The 17,823-nt window shown below is 36.9% G+C and overlaps 1 pseudogene; it reads right to left on the bottom strand.

Moving 5' to 3' along the window:
* Positions 1 to 15,919: 15,919 nt before the first annotated feature.
* Positions 15,920 to 17,329, bottom strand: LOC134368109 (eukaryotic translation initiation factor 2 subunit 2-like; annotated as a pseudogene).
* Between the last annotated feature and the right edge of the window lie 494 nt (positions 17,330 to 17,823).

Below are 17,823 nucleotides of genomic sequence, written 5' to 3'. Positions count from 1 at the left end.
CACCAAAGTCAAGGATTTGGATTCCTGTACGAGCTAGCTGCCAAAAATAAAAATTAAAAATTAAAAATCAAACTTAAACTTATTTTTTCTACCTAACCAATGCTTTATACCCTTTTACTATCATTTCCCCGTTCCCCCATCCCCCAGCCTCTGGCAACCACCTTTATATTCTCTGTTTCTATGAGTTCAATTGTTTTGTATTCCACTTATAAGTGAGAATATGTGGTGTATGTCCTTACGTGTTTGGCTTAGTTCACTTAGCATAATGTTCTCCAGTTCCATTCATGTTGTTACAATGACATAATTTCTTCCTTTTTAAAGGTTGAGTAGTATTCCATTGTGTATATATACCACATTTTCTTTATCCATTCATCAACTTAGGTTGATCCCATAACGACTATTGTGAATAGTGCTACTATAAACATGGGAGTGCAGATATTTATTCAGCATAATGATTTCAAATCTCTCAGGTAGGATTTCTGGATCATATGGCAATTCTATTTTTAGTTTTTTGAGGAACCTCTATACTGTTTTCCATAATGGTCATACTAATTTACATTCCCACCAACAGTGTAAAAGGGTTTCCTTTTTTCCACATCCTCACCAACACTTGTTATCTTTTGTCTTTTTGATAATAGCCATCCTAACGGGTGAGGTGACATCTCATTGCAGTTTTAATTTGCATCTCCCTAATGATTAGTGATGTTGAATATTTTTTTAATGTATCTGTTAGCCATTTGTATGTCTTTGTATAAGTCCGTTTATGTTGCTATAACAAAATACCTGAAACTAGGTGGCTTACAAAGAAAACAAAATTTATCACTTACAGTTTCTGAGGCTAGGAAGTCCAAAGTCCATCTGGTAGTGGTGACAGTGACCCAGGGGTCTCACATTGCAAGATGGTGGAAGCAGAGAGAGCAGAGAGAGAGCAAGGAAAACATACTCTCTTCTTTTTAAAGCCCTCAGAACCATGTCCTGACCACCATTATTAATCCATTCACTAGGGCATGATCCTACAATCTAATCCTCCTTAAGGGTCCACCTTTCAATTACCATAATAGGATTTCCCACCCTCTTAACAGTCACAGTGTGGGCTAAGTTTCTAACACATGAAACTTGGGGGACACAATTCAAGATTCAGGGAGTTTTGGGGGAACATAATTCAATCCATTACAGTCTTTTTTTGAGAAATGTTTATGCAGTTCCCTTGCTCATTTTTAAATTCGGTTGTTTTCTTTCTATAGATTTGTTTTAGTTCCTTATATAATTGTTTTAATTTGCAAATATCTAATGGAATATAATGTTGGGAATCTTTCATCTGCTTTTTTCCATATGTATAATCTTTTCATATTTTGACCCACTTAAAAATGAGGTTGTTGCCCACTTTTGCCATTTCTATCAAACATAGTACTGGAAGTACTATCAAGAACAATTAGACAAGAAAAAGAAATAAAAGGTATCCAAATCAGAAAGGAAGAAATAAAATTATCTTTATTTACTGATGATATAATTCTATATGTAGAAAACCCCAAGGATTTCACCCAAAAACTGTTATTTCTAATAAATGAATTCAGTAAAGTTGCAGACTGTAAAATCAAGATACAACATCTGTGGCATTCCTGTACACAAGTAATGACCTAGCTGAAAAAAAGTAAAAAATTAAAAAAAATTCCACTTATAATAGCATAAAAACAACTTAAGAATAAATTTAACCAAGGAGGTTAAAGTGTTTCAGTATAACATGTGTGAAAGAAATTGAAGAGGACACAAATAAATGGAAAGATATTCCATGCTCATGGACTGGAAGAATTAATATTGTTAAAATGTCCATACTATCTAAAGCAATATATGATTCAATGTAATCCCTATCAAATCCCAATGGCATTGTTCACAGAAATAGAAGAAACAATTCTAAAATTTGTATGGAACCAGAAAGGACCCTGGAGAGTCAAAGCAATTCTGAGAAAAAAGTAAAGTTGGAGGCATCACAGTTGCTAATTTAAAATTATATTACAAAGGGGCTGGCCCATGGCTCACTCGGGAGAGTGCGGTGCTAATAACACCAAGGCCCCGGGTTCGGATCCCATATACGGATGGCTGGTTCGCTCACTGGTTGAGCATGGTGCTGACCACACCAAGTCAAGGGTTAAGATCCCCTTACCGGTCATCTTTAAAAAAAAAAAAAATTATATTACAAAGCTATAGTAATCAAAACAGCATAGTACTGGCATAAAAACAGAACATAGACAAGTGGAACAGAAGAGAGCCCAGAAATAAATCCAAACATATATGATCAACTAGTTTTTGACAAGGGCACCAAAAAGACATATGGAGAAACAATAGTCTCTTCAATAGATACTGCTGGGAAAGCTGGATTTCCACATGCAAAAGAATAAAACTGGATCCTTATCTTACACCATACACAAAAATCAATTCAAAATGTATAAAAACCTAAATGTAAGACCTGAAATCATAAAACTAGAAGAAAACATAGGGGAAAATCTCCTTGACATTGGCCTTGGCAATAATTACTTGGATGTTACACCTAAAGTTCAGGCTATAAAAGCAAAAATAAATAAGTGGGACTACATCAAACTAAAAAGCTTCTGTATAGCAAAGGAAACAATCAACAAAATAAAAGGAAACCTACAGATTAGGAAAAATTTGCAAACCATATATCAGATAAGGGGTTAATATCCAATATTTATAAAGAACTCATACAACTCAATAGCAAGAAAACATATAACTTGATTTAAAAATGGACTTAAATAGACATTTCTTCAAGGATGATATAAAAATGGACAAGAGGCTCATGAAAAGGTGCTCATCACTAATCATCAGGGAAACGCAAATCAAAAGCACTATGAGATACCATTTCATACCTGTTAGGATAGCTATTATCAAAAAGACAAGAGTTAACAGGTGTTGGTGAAGGTGTGGACAAAAGAGAACCCATGTACACTATTGGTGGAAATTAGATTGATGTAGTCATTATGGAAAACAGTATGAGGGCTCCTAAAGAAATTAAAAATAGAATGACCATATGACCCAGCAATCCCTTTTATGGGTTGTTTTCAAAGGAAATGAAATCAGCACCTTGTAAGATATCTGCACTCCAATGTTCATTGCAGCACTATTTACAATAGCCAAGATATGGAAACCAATATATATATACACACACACATACACACACACACACACACACACATAATATTCCATTGTGTGTGTGGAATGGAATATTATTCACACAATGAGTATTATTCGGCCTTAAAAAAAGGAGATCATTCCATTTGCCACAACATGGATGGACTTACGCTAAGTGAACTATGCCAGCTGCCAGCCACGGAAAGAAAAATATTACATAATATCACTTATGAGTGGAATTTTTATTTTTATTTTTATTTATTTATTTTTTTAAAAAAAGACCGGTAAGGGGATCTCAACCCTTGGCTTGGTGTTGTCAACACCATGCTCAGCTAGTGAGCCAACCGGCCATCCCTATATAGGATCCGAACCGGTGGCCTTGGTGTTATCAGCACCGCACTCAGGCCGGCCCTGAACTTTTAAAAAGTCAAATATATAAAGAATAAAATAGTGGTTACCAGGTGGTTTGGGATGGCAGGGGGAGGATAAAATGGAGAGATATAGGCCAAAGGATACAAAGTAGCAAATACATAAGATGAACAAGCTGAAAGATTAAATGTGTAACATGAAGACAACAGTTAATAATCGTGTAATGTATTCAGAATTTGTGCTAAATGAGTAGATTATAGCTGCTCTTGCCACGGGGGGGATGGGTAACTGTGAGATGATGGATATGTTAATTTGTTCCACTATAGTAACCATTTTACTATCTACATGTATCTTACAGCACATTGTATATCTTAAATATACATAATAAAATTTATTTAAAAAATAAAATAAAAAACAAAAATCAGGTTTTTTTCTTATTGTTGAGTTTTAAGAGTTCTTTATATATATTTAAAAGAAACTTCTTTATTAGATATGCCTTCTGCAAATATTTTCTCCCAGTCTGTGACTTGTCTTCTCATTCTCTTGATAGTGTCACATAATAGAAAATTTTAATTCTAATGTAGTCCAATTTATCAATTCCTTCTTTCATTGATTATGCCTTTGGTTTTGCATCTAAACAGTCACTGCCATACCCGAGGTCATCTAGAGTTTTTCCTATGTTCTAGGAGTTTAAAAGTTTTTCATTTAACTTAGGTCTATGATCCATTTTAAATTCATTTTTGTGAAAGGCATAAGGTCTGTGTCTAGCTCCCAATAAAGGCTTACCGTATCCACCTGGGTGACAGGCTGCCAGCATTTCTTTTACCCCTCCAGTTCCAACTTGGAAAGACTAAATTCCTGGTGAGTGTAGCCAAGAGTCATGGCCCCAGGCTTTGGACCAGCACCTGAAAACTGAACCTCCATGTTGGTACACACAAACCCAAACTCCAGGCTAGCTCCTGCAGACCCTGGTGCCAGGCCAGCACCCACAGCCCTAGGAACCAGACCTGACTCCGAAGACATAGCTGTAGGCCCAACCCAGTGCCAGACCAGGCCCCACAGCCCCAGCCTCCAGGACAGCAACTTGGATCCAGTTACTAGGCCTTCTCCAGTGCCCATGGACCCCCAGTTCCAGGCCAGCCTCTGCTGACCCAGGACCCAGCCCTTCCCAGCATGAGGCTGGCCTCAGGCAGCCCCAGGTTTCAGGCTCACCTGGGTGCCAGGTTGGTGCCAACAGATCCCAGTACCAGGTCAGTCCTTACGGCCTCAGACTCCAGGCTGGCTTCTGAGGGCTCAGGTTACAAGTCCATCCCAGATTTCAAATTGGCCCAGGGCCAGGATAGCCCACATTGCCCCAGACTTTGGGCCTACCCCAGTGCTTGGTCAGCCCCTGCACATCCAGCCTCCAGGCCATCACCCATGGACTCAGCCTCCAGCGAGGTCCCTACAGCCCCATTCTCCAGCAAACTCAGGGTCCAGGCTTGCTCCAGGAGTCCCAGGGTCCAGGCCTGTCCCAGTAGACCACAGTGCTGGGCTGGGCACTGTGAAGCCAGGCTATAGGACCATGCCTGTGGACCCAGGTTCCCAGCCAGCCCCCACAATTCCAGGACCCAGGCCCACCCAGAGCCAAGCTAGCCCTGATGGACCCATGCTCCAGGACAGCCCTCACAGACCTTGCCACCAGGCTGATCCCCACAGCCCCAGGCCCAAGACCAGCCCCTGTGCCTCTAGGCACCAGACCAGCAGCCAACGACCCAGGCTCCAGGCCAGTCCCCATGATTCTAGATTCCAGTGGATTCATAGTCCAGTAGACTCTGTTGACAGGCCAGCCCCTGGGAACCAAACCTCAAGATCCATTCCCATGGATCCAGGATCCAGGCTGGTCCCCATAGACTCAGGACCCACGACCCAGGTCTGCCCTAGCACCAGGCTAATCCCTGTTGATGTAGGCTCCAGTCCTGTCCTTGTGGGCCCAAGCACCAGTCCAATCCCAGCACATGTGGATGGCCCCTGTGGACTCAGGTTTCAGGGACCCCCAGAGAAAAGTGCTCCAGGCACAACCCATGAACCCAGTCAACAGTGGTCCCCAGCACTAGGCTGGCCCCTGTAGACCTAGTATCCAGGCTTTTCCCAGGAGATTCAAGCTCTAGGCCTGCCTGAGTATATCCAGGCTCCAGATTTAACCCCATGGACCCATGCATCAGGCCCATCCAAATGCTTACCCATGCACCAGGCCAGTCTGCCCAAGGACTTCAGCAGCAAGTCCTCTATGAACCATGATAGATGGCCTGCTCAGAATCTCTAGACAGGCTGACTGGTAAAGGGCTGTCCCTGCAGAAATCAGTCTATAAAGACTGGAATAGGGGCTTAATTCTTCAAATGTGCGGACACCAATGCATGCCCAAAAGGATAATGACAACCAGGGAAACATGACACCACTAAAGGAACAAAATAAAGCACCACTAACAAACCTTAAAGTAATGGAGATTTATAAACTGTGTGTCAAAGAAATCAGAATAATCTTAAGCTCAATGAGCTATAAGAGAATACAGACAGAAAACTAACTGAAATCAGGAAAACAATACATGAACAATAGGAGAAATTTAGCAAAGAGAGAGGAAACAAAAAGAACCAGAAATTCTGTAGTTAAAGAATACAACTGAGCTGAAAAATTCCATACAGAGCTTCAACAGCAGACTTGATCAAGCAGAAGAAGGAATCAGTGAACTTGAGGACAGGTCATTTGAAGTTACTCAGTAAGAGAAACAAAAAGAGAAAGGAATGAAACAGTAAAGTAATCCTATGGGAATTATGGCATACCATCAAGCAAACCAATATATGCATTATGGGGGTCTCAAGGGAGCAGAAAAAGAAAAAGGTTTAAAAGCTTATTTAATGAAATAATGATAGAAAACTTCCCAATTCTGCAGAGGGAAATGAACATCCACATCCACAAAGCCAAAGGAACCTCAAATAAATTAAATATAAAGAGATCTTTATTGAGACACATTATAATCAAACTCTCAAAAGTCACAGAGAGGGGCTGGTGGGTTAGCCAAGTGGTTAGAGTGTGGCCTGGTAACACGAAGGGTTCAGTTCCCCATAGTGGCCAGCTATAAAAACAAAAACAAAACAAAAAGTCATGGTCAGAGAAGGCAGCAAAAGAAAAACAACTTGTCACATACTAGGAAACCTCCACAAGACTATCAATGGATATCTCAGCAGAAACCTTGTATGCCAGGAGATAGTGAGATAATATATTTAAAGTACTAAGAAAAAACCCTGCCAACCAAGAATATTACACCTAGCAAGGCTGTCCTTCAGAAATGAAGTAGAAATAAGGGCTTTGCCAGACAAACAAGCCCTGTGGTAGTTCATTACCACTAGACATGCCTTACAAGAAATACTAAAGAACTCTTCAAGCTGAAATAAAAGGACATTAAACATTCTTTTCTACCAACACTAAAACATATAAAAGCATAAAATTCACTGCTAAAAGCAAGTATGTAGTCAAATTCAGAATACTCTAAGTTTGTAATGGTTATATGTAAATCACTTCTGTCTTTAGTGTAAAGGTTAAAAGACAAAATTATTAAAAATAAAAATAGCTACAATGATTTGTTGAAGGATACACAAGGCAAAAATGTGTAAATTGTGACACCAAAAACATAAAATAAGGGGAGGTGGAATAAAAGTGTAGAGTTTTTTAATGCAATTGAAGTAATAAGCTTAATAACTATACAATTTTTATTTTTATTTTTTAAACTGCATAGTAATCACAAAGCAAAAACCTATTGTAGATGCACAAAGGATAACAAAGTAAGGAATCACACCATACCACTACAGAAAATCACTTAGTCATAAAGGGACATAGCAAGAAAGGAAGAATGGAACAAAGGATCTACTAAACAACCAGAAAATAACAAAACATCCATGTCAGCATCCATGATGACCACAGCCTACAATAGTTTAATGACATCTGTTTCTTCATTAGTGACAATTACAACTACCAATTCTAAAGAAAATGAAAGATCAAAATTTTATATTGGTAGCTTTGTTGGTGGTATTATTTTAACATTTGGAATTTTATCTGTTCTTTACATTGGATGCAAAATGTGTTATTTGAGAAGAGACATTTGGTATAGAACCACCAATGAATATGATGCTATCATTTAAGGAAATCCAAGGGCCCAGGAAAGAAGAAAGGTTGATGCAGCCCTATCAGTTAATTTTGGTTTACTATTAATTTAAAACAATATTCTCTTCTTGAAAACAGTATAAACAGGGCATGCATATAATATTTACATATGTAAACATTACTAATAATTACTAAAGGTAAAAATGGTTTGGTTTGGGTTTTTTTATAAACATTTGTAGCTTACAGGCAATTAATGCAATTGTTATATTCACTTTCAGTAAAAACATAGTAAGACAAACAAGCCCTGTCCTGTTTTTTGTGGCATTGGCCATATAAGATCAGTAACTGGAAGACAGCATCACTGAAAGGCAGGATGCCATATGGGCATACAAATGAGGAGCTTGTCATAACACTCAGGATTTTCAGTGTATTTGTTGCTCACACAAAGAACTTCAGTACTTTTCAGAGCTGGATATATCTTAATTATTATTAATGTTACATAACAGAAATTATAGAATAGAGTAAATCAAGTATGAAGCATATTTTAGTTTAAGAATCACATTTTATATCCTTTAGAGTGTAGTAATTGGTGTAGAAACAAAAAACACACCAAAAAAATCTTCAAATAAAACCCAAACAATGTCTGGGCTTAGCCCTGTTAGAGATCCCTTGGAGCATTGTAGAACATGTAATTGTATCAATAATTTCTTTTGAGCTTTTAGTGGTAGATGATAATTTTTATCTTCTGTGTAATTTCAGCATATAGCAATGTTTAACATGATTAAAATTTTTAAACCTTAGTTTTTAGTATTAGATAATTCTGTCATTATAAGAAAGTACCCCTAGAAGTTAGATTGTCTGCCACAGTGAGAATATTGTCACCTCTAGAAATTGCTTTTATTTCATATTAACTTGTTAATTTTATTTTAAATATAGTGAATATTTTTAAGTGAATGTTTTTATAGTGAATGCTTTCAATATGTAGAAAGTTTTAATAGAGTGTAAACATACCTAACTTTAAGAAAATTACAAAACAACATTTAGAACTCCATATAGTCAAAACTATAGATTAATGCTATGTTTATAGAGCCAGGGATTGTGGGGCTCCTCCCAAGCTAGTAAATCTGCAGGATGAAAATGCTGCATTTTCATGCATGTCTATTTTAGTCAAAGGTTTGGGGAAATAACATTTTTATACTAAAACAAATATTTTAGAAATAGATGTATGTATTTTGAAATAAATTCTCATAAAGTTTTTTTTTTTTTTCACAGCTGGCCACTATGAGGATCTGAACCCTTGACCTCAGTGTTACAAGGCCACACTCTAACCAACTGTGCTAACCAATAAGCCCTCTTATAAAGTTTTAAGGGAGGGATTTTTAAGACAGGAAATTTCCTGCTTTCTTATTTGGGTATTCCCCCAGACCACTTCACTGCTGAAGGGCAGGTACTTTCAGATGCAATGAGGAGAAAAAGCACAGTATTGTAGGGACACCAAGATTAGCCAATGTCTTTTGGAGTGTTTTCAATTTTACAGTTTATATTCCAGCACTCAAAACGCAGGGTCAAAAATAGGTATTTAATCACACTAAATACTAAGATAATATTTCCAGCTTGGAGAGCCAAAGTAAATCATACCAATTTCTGATAGTCCAAAAATGAGCTAAGATGTCCTAAAGAACATGTACCTACATTTAATATGAATAAAATATAACTTTTGTGATCAGACTTTGGTTTGCAGAAAATGCCAAATGTCAAGAATTTTGATATAAAGAGATCATTTCTACTAACTGTGCATTATGGCTAACTGACGTAATGGATATGGATGATAAAAATTATAAAAAAAAGACTGATTGAATGTAGGTAACAAATACAGTATGGAGGAAATTTTATGAAACACATGTTTAAATTAGTTTGAGAAGAGATAAGTTAGTTGTATGTTGCTAACTTGGCTGTAACATGTCATTCATCCACTGCTTTCATTTCTGTGCAAAATATAGTTAAGATATATTTTATAGTAATGGGGCCTCTTAAATTTAACTTGCTTTGTCTCCTGAATTCTTCGTATTTTAGTATTTCAAACCACTCACTGGAACTTTGTGGACAGGCCTCAAAGTTTTCTTGAGTACTTGTTTCCTTAGCATTTTGAAGATAGAAAACCAGTTGTTAAGTACTAAATGTCATTATTTGTCTTGAAAGTTTCCTCTGCTTTGGGTTTGAAATAATTTAGTTTTGTCTTTTCTTTTGCATATAAGTAGTATAATTTGTACCTTTCAAATGCTAGTACTTTTAATGCATTTTTATGTGCAAAAATTAATGAAACAGTAAAGCAAAACAGTATTTTGCATTGTAACACATTTCCTGTGTAAATTTATCTTCCTAATTATGCTTACTTAAGAAAATGTTCAACTTTGTTTGCATTTCTTGAGAATGTATTTACCTAAAGATAAAAGCAACCCAGATGCATGTTCTGCCAATCTATGATTTAAAGATTTTTTTGGATAATTCATAAAAGGAATAATTTCAATGTAGATAAATGATAGTTGGCAATATATTATAGTGATGTTTGTATTTTTCAGAAAAATGTTAAAGCAAATTCCTGTTTTCATCTTCTTATTATTATTATGACCAGCTTTTGGTATTTTATTGTTACCAAGATCTATTTTTAGAAGAAAATTTTGTTCTCCATCAAAGGAAAAAACAGGCTATATGATTCAGTAAATAAAATATGTGACTGTAAAATAAACAGCTTTAGTATTTAAAGTCTTACATTTAACAAGATTCAAGGGTTTATATGAATTTCATATTCCCTTCGGATATTTCAGTTTGCAATTTCTGATTTAGTCCAACTCAAATGCTCATTTAGGTAATGACCTAAATTCCTTCCCCACCTTCACTTTTTGGGGTTGCAAGGGCTCCCTCCCTTGATACCAAATATTTAAAATATCATCAGTGACCTGTAATGCCTGCAGATAAATATAATTGTGAGAAAAGCACTTATTGACTAAGTTTAAGTATGCTATCAAGTTAGTAGCATTAGTATTGAGAATGGTCTTAGTACCAGAATATGAAATAATCAGTCATTTTGCAGCAGAAACTTGATTATGATATATGAAAATTAATTGTATAATTACTACTATTTATTAACTTTGTACATCAGGCACTAGACGAAATACTCTATATACATTATTTCATTTAATTTTCAGACAGCATATAAGGTAGGTGAGTATTATCTCATTTTACAGATAAGAAAATGAAGGCTTAGAGAATAACCTGCTCAGGTCTCATCGCTAGTGATTAAGTCAGGTTTCTTTTTTTTCTTTTAAACATTTCCCCCCACATACATTAAAGACCTAAACTACTAGACCACATTTCATTTAGGATTATAGCCTAGGTTTGGAAATAACCTAACACAATTTCCTCACTAGCCATAGGTCTCTACCCGGAGCAGTATATAAATTCAATGTTCAGTCAACATCTATGTACTAAATTTGGGGTGTGGAAAGCTAGTTAGGGAGAAATATCTTGTGGAAGATGTCCCCAAACAGAACCATTAGGAAATAAGTTGTTATCACTTAGCATCAGGGAAATATAAATTAAAACCACAATGAGACTCCATTTCACACCAGTTAGAATGGTTATATGGTTATTATCAGAAAGACAAAACATAACAAATGCTGGCAAGGATGCACAAAAAGGACTGTTATACACCATTGGTGGAAATGTAAGTTAGTATACCCATTATGGAAAACAGTATGGTGGTTTCTCAAAAAACTAAAAATAAAACTAGTATATGATCCAGCAATCCCACTACTGAGTATATATCCAAAGGAAAGGAAATCAGTATGTTGAAAATATGTCTATATTCCCGTGTTTATCGTAGCACTATTCATTATAGCCAAGATATAAAATCAACCTAAGTGTTCATCAACAGATGAATAGATGAATAAAACGTGGTGTATATACACAATGAAATACTATGCAGCCATAAAAGAGAATGAAATCCTGTCATCCAGAGCAACATGGATGAGCCTGAAGGACATTATGTTGAGTAAAATAAGCCAGGCACAGAAAGATAAACACCACATGTTCTCACTCATATGTGAAAGCTAAAAGACTTGATCTCATAGAAAGAGAGAGTGGAATAATAGTTACCAGAGACTGAGAAGGATAGAGGAAAGTGGGGAGAGGGAGATGTTGGTTAACAGACACAAAATTACAACTAGCTAGGAGGAATAAGTTCTACTGTCCTTTAGCACTGCAGGGTGATTATAGTTAACAACAATTTATTGTATATTTTTAAATAACTAGAAGAGAGGATGTTGAATATTCCCAATACAAAAAACCTGATAAATGTTTGAGGTGATAATGTGCTAATTACCCTGATTTGATCATTGCACATTGTATACATTAATTGAAATACCACACTGTAGCCCATAAATATGTACAGTTATTATGTCAGTTAAAAATAATAAAAAATTCTTAAAAAGAAAACAAGGCATTAAAAATCAATTCAAAATGGATTAAGGACTTAAATGTAAGATCTGAAACCATAAAACTCCTAGAAGAAAACATAGGGGAAAAGCTACTCAATATTTACTTTGACAACAACGTTCTTTGGCTATCACACCAAAAGCACAGGCTACAAAAGTGAAAATAGCCAAATGGATTACATTAAACTAAAAAGCTTCTGCACAGCAAAGGAAACAATAAACAAAAGAAAAGGCAAACTACAGATTGGGAGAAAATATTTACAAATCATATATCTGATAAGGAGTTAATATCCAAAATACATAAGAAACTCATGCAACTCAATAGTAAAACACCTAATAACACAATTAAAAAATGGGCAAGGGACCTGAATAGACATTTCTCGAATGAATACACACAAATGGCAAACAGGTCTTTGAAAAGGTGTTCAACATCACTAATAATCAGGGAAATGCAAATCCAAAAATACCACAATACAATATCATCATATACTGGTTAGAATGGCTGTTATTAAAAAAAAAAAAGGTGGAGACTTCCAGGAAGATGAAGGACTAGAGGTGCCCAGTGCATTCCTCCCACAGAACATTGAAACAGGTCCACTGCTACCACTGCCACAGTTGCTGGAACCATTGTCTGGTCCCAGACATCCATCACAGAACAGCTCCCCACAGAGCAGCAGTCCTGCAGGTGGCCTGTCAGTTCAGCCATGGACTCTGCAGATATGAGGGAGGCAGCTGCAACCACAGCTGCCATTGTTGATGACTTGAGTTAACCTTGCTGCTGTCAAGGACACTGCAGATGTGAGGGAGGCAGCTGCATCTGCTGGTGCTGCTGCTGCACCTGCAAGGTAACCCCACTGCTACCAAGGACATAGCCAAGGACACTGCAGATGCCAGGGAAGCAGTTGCAGCTGCTGGAGCTGCTGCCACCTCTGGCACCTCTGCTACTGACATAAGGTAACCCCACTGTTGCCAAGTACACCACAGACATGAAGGAGGTAGTTGCAGTCATGAGTGCTGCTGCCGCCACCATGAGATAACTCTGCTGCCAATGCAGACACCATAGATGTGATAGAGGCTGTTGTAGCTGCTAGCACTGTTGCCACCCCCATGAGGTAATTCTGCTGCTTCTGTGGACACTACAGATGTGAATGAGGCAGTTGCAGCCACTAGCACAGCTGTCACCTCCACAAGCTAACCCCACTGTTGTTGTGAACACCACAGACATGAGTGAGCAAAAGTGTCAAGTCTATAAGGGAGTCCCCATTAGACTAACAGCAGACTTCCCAACAGAAACTCTATAGGCTAGAAGAGAATTGGATGATATATTCAAAATACTAAAAGAAAAAAGTTCCCAGTCAATAACACTATACCCAGCAAGGCTATCCTTCAGAAATGAAGGAGAAATAGTATATTTCCCAGACAAACAAAAACTATAAGAGTTCACAACAACATGACCAGCCTGACAAGAAATCCTCAAGGGAGTCTTGCATCTGGAAACTGAAAAATGATAATGACTACCATGGATGCATAAGAAAGAACAAAACTGACTGGTAGAACAAAAATGCAAATGAGAAAGAGAAAGAAACTGTCTCACCACCTCCAAAAACTAACAAACACCAAAGACAAACAACAAATGGGAAAGATAGAAAAGATATTTAAAACATCCAAATAAAAATCAATAAAATGCCAGAAGTAAGACAATACCTTTTAGTAACAACCTTAAATGTAAATGAATTAAATTCCCCACTCAAAAGACACAGAGTGGCTGACTGAATTAAAAAGCTAGACCTAACTATATGCTGTCTATGAGAGACTCATCTCACCTGTAAAGACATACACAGAATGGAAAAAAATATACCACATAAATGGAAACCCAAAATGAGCAGGAATAGCTATTCTTATATCAGATAAAATAGACTTTAAACCAAAAACCATAAAAAGAGACAAAGAAGGCCACTATATGATGATAAAGGGATCCATCCAGCAAGAAGACATAAAAATCATAAATATATAGAAAACTATAGGCCAATACATTTGAACAGATGCAAAAATCCTCAAAAAAATATTAGCAAATCGAATACAGCAACACATCAAATAAATTACACACCATGATCAAGTGGAATTCATCCTGGCAATGCAAGGATGGTTCACCATATGCAAGTCAATGAATGTGATACACCACATCAACAAAACCAAGTGCAAAAACCATATGATTATCTCAGTAGATGCAGAAAAAGCATTTGACAAAATTCAACACCCCTTCATGATAGACTCAGCAAATTAGGTATAGAAGGAAAGTATCTCAACACAATAAAAGCCATCTATGACAAGCCCACCTCCAATATCATCCAGAAAAGATAATAACTCAGAGTTGATAAACGATTTCAGTAAAGTTTCAGGGTACAAAATCAACACACAAAAATCAGAGGAATTTTTATAATCCAATGAATTAGCAGAAAAAGAAATCAAGAAAGCTGACCCATTTACAATAGTCACCCTGAAATAAAATACCCAAGAATTGATTTAACCAAGGAGGTGAAAGAACTGACAACAAAGTACTGTCAAAAGAAATTAAAGAAGACATAAAGATGGAAAGATATTCCATGCTCTTGAATTGGAAGAATTAACATTGTGAAAATGTCCATACAAGCCAAAGTAATCTACAGATTCAATGCAATCCCATCAAAATACCAATGACATTCTTCACAGAAATAGAAAAAACAATCCTAGCATTCATATGGAAGAACAAAAGACTACAAATAACCAAAGCAATCCTAAACAAAAAAATATAGCTGAAGGTATAACACTACCTGACTTCAAACTATACTACAAAGCTATAGTAACCAAAACAGCATAGTATGGCATAAAAACTAACACTCAGACCAATGGAACAGAATAGAGAACCCAGAAATCAACCCACATACTTACAGCCAACTGATTTTTGATGAAAGCAACAAGAACATCTATTGGGGAAAAGCTGCCTCTTCAATAAACGGTGCTTTATCATGGCTCTATTCACAGTAGCCAAGATTTGGAACCAACCGAAATGTCCATCAATGGATGATTGAATAGAGAAAATGTGGTATATATATATATACACAATGGAATACTACTCTGCCACAAAAGAGAATGAAATACTGCCATTCACAGCAACATGGATGAACTCAGAGAAAATCATGTTAAGTGAAATAAGCCAGGCACAGAAACAGAAATACCACATGTCCTCACTCATAAATAGGACTAATAAGTAAACAAATACATTAATAAATATTAATAATACTTAATAAGTAAGCAAATACATTTTTTAAAGTAAGGAAGAAAGATACAACAGTCACAATAATACGCTGAACTTTCAAAAGGAGAGAACAGAACTGAGCTTACTAGAGGGGGAAAGGGGAGGGGGAATAAGGCAGGAATTGGTAAAGGGACATGTAAAAGCATTACATTGTTTAATGTTGAATATACTAATTATCCTGATTAGAGCATCACATATTACACACAGGTATTTTTTTTCACTGTTATAATAACTTTATCTTGCATTTTACAGAAGTCTATGGATGATTTTAAAAAAGCACCTCTTTACCCCATATCACATTTCTCTGACAGTTGTTAAAGGATTTCAGACCAACCAACCACCCAACCACTCACCAAAGAACTGGCAGCTTTTTTTTTTTTTTAACCTTGTTTTTAGTACAATGGTATATCCATTCTGATGGTAAACCTGTCCAGCCAAATGTCCACAACACACATTGCAAAATCAGTGGTGATTAGCAAATTAGTTAGCTTTGGCATGGAGCTGTGCTCACTTGCCCATGACAGCCTGGAAGCTGGTTTGATACTGGCAATAGAGCATTGAGAATGACAAGTTTCACACTGTAAGAAATAGAGTTGGGTGTTCTTCTGCAGGATTGTGTCCAGTGATCAGCATGTATGACAAGTGATGTATTCCTTGATATATCTTCTCAAAACATTTTCTATCTGTTTCTGTTGGAATCTTCCTTTGATTACTAGTTGGTTATTACCATCTATAGAACCACTTGTACCCAATTCAGCCAATAAAAACGCAAGGAGATGTTTGGGCTGATGATGTAATAGTTTACAGATATCTGTAAAGGTGACAAAAGAAGTTTTCTTGGTTCCTACTTGGACGACCTGTGGAAGTTTCATAACAAATTTCCTTTTCTCTCCAGCAATCGAATCTGGATTTTTTTCCCCCTATGATGTTGAACACTCGATTCAGTAGCTCCTCACATGTGTAGTCTCTTTCTGAGCCTGCCCAAGCAGGGCCTGTCTGGTTACTGAATGAGATACCATCATCTTTTTTGCTGTCTTCATCTTCTAAAGCTTCATCTTTAGAAGAAGAATATCAAATATCTTTTTTGTTTTTGTGAGAAACACCCTCACACATTCAAGGCCAAAGGATGGACATGGAGACGCGAGGTACAGCGAAGCAAGACTTTAATTACGGCCTTGCAAGTTTCAAGGGTCTGACAGGCAGGCACATGGTAAAGGGCTGTAACAAGCAATTTACTTCCTAGTGCGCAAATCCCTGCCCCTGCCTCCTCCTTGTCTGACAGTACTATGGGATACACAATCTTCCCACATGATGTATAGAAGTACCCCAATTTACTACCCCTTTGTAGGAAATTTCTTTGTCTGAGGGCTCAAGACTAGCCCACGGAAAAAGGCCCACCCAAAACCCTGTGAAAGGAGAAACATTAGGAAATGAAGAGAACAACAAAGGGCTATTAATTGATTACCATCTCAAGGACAACTTTATCCATTTGAGGTAAACAATTAAGGGCTGGTAACTCATTACCATCTCAAGGACAACTTTATCTACTCAGAGACCCCCCAGGAATGGGCTGGACCAGTCAGACAACTTTCAGGCTGGGCCTGAATTATTTCTGAAAATGAATCACTTAGATTATTTTCTTAACTTTTTCCCCTTCTTTTTCTTTTGATTAAAGAAGTTCAAGTCATCTAGATCATCAGAAGCATCTTTTTTCCTACTGTCCTCTTCATCAGCTTCCACGTCTTCATCCTCAGTTGTCTCTGGCTCTGCTTCCTTTCTTTCTGAGGCCTGGGTTTCTTCTGTCTGGGTATCCCCTTCCTCATCTAAGATAAAGGGTTTCTTTTTCTTCTTGCTCATAGTAGGATCAAAAATCATCTTGTCCCCAGACATGGCTGTCACTCAAGTGGGCTCGGCACGGATGGGAAGTCAGACGGGTCAGACCCCAGGCCCTGGAGGCAGCGCTGCTCTTGCCAATACCTCTCCCACCTACACACGGGTATTGATATTTAACTCTGTACCCCACAGATACGTACAATCAACTATGTTACAGTAAAACATTTTTTAAAATTAAAAACAAGAAATCAAAAATATTTATTCAATAACACACAACATTCATACTGTCAATGTAATGGAATCCACCTGAAGAAAAAGACCTTTAAAAATATTTAGAAATATATATATTATATATATAGTTACAAAAGGTGAGATACAATAATTAGCATTTGTGGGGAATTGGTCAACCTCACTATTAACTAAAATTTTAAAACCACAAGATGTCATTTTTTGCTGATGAAATGGCAAAGATATTTAAATATTATAATGCCCAATGCTTGCATAGGTGCAAAGAAATGGATTTCTCTTGCATTCAGTACTAATGAAAATTG

The sequence above is a fragment of the Cynocephalus volans genome, chromosome X (assembly GCF_027409185.1).
Source record: "Cynocephalus volans isolate mCynVol1 chromosome X, mCynVol1.pri, whole genome shotgun sequence".
Taxonomy (NCBI): domain Eukaryota; kingdom Metazoa; phylum Chordata; class Mammalia; order Dermoptera; family Cynocephalidae; genus Cynocephalus; species Cynocephalus volans.
This window is presented reverse-complemented; position numbering and strand designations above follow the sequence as displayed.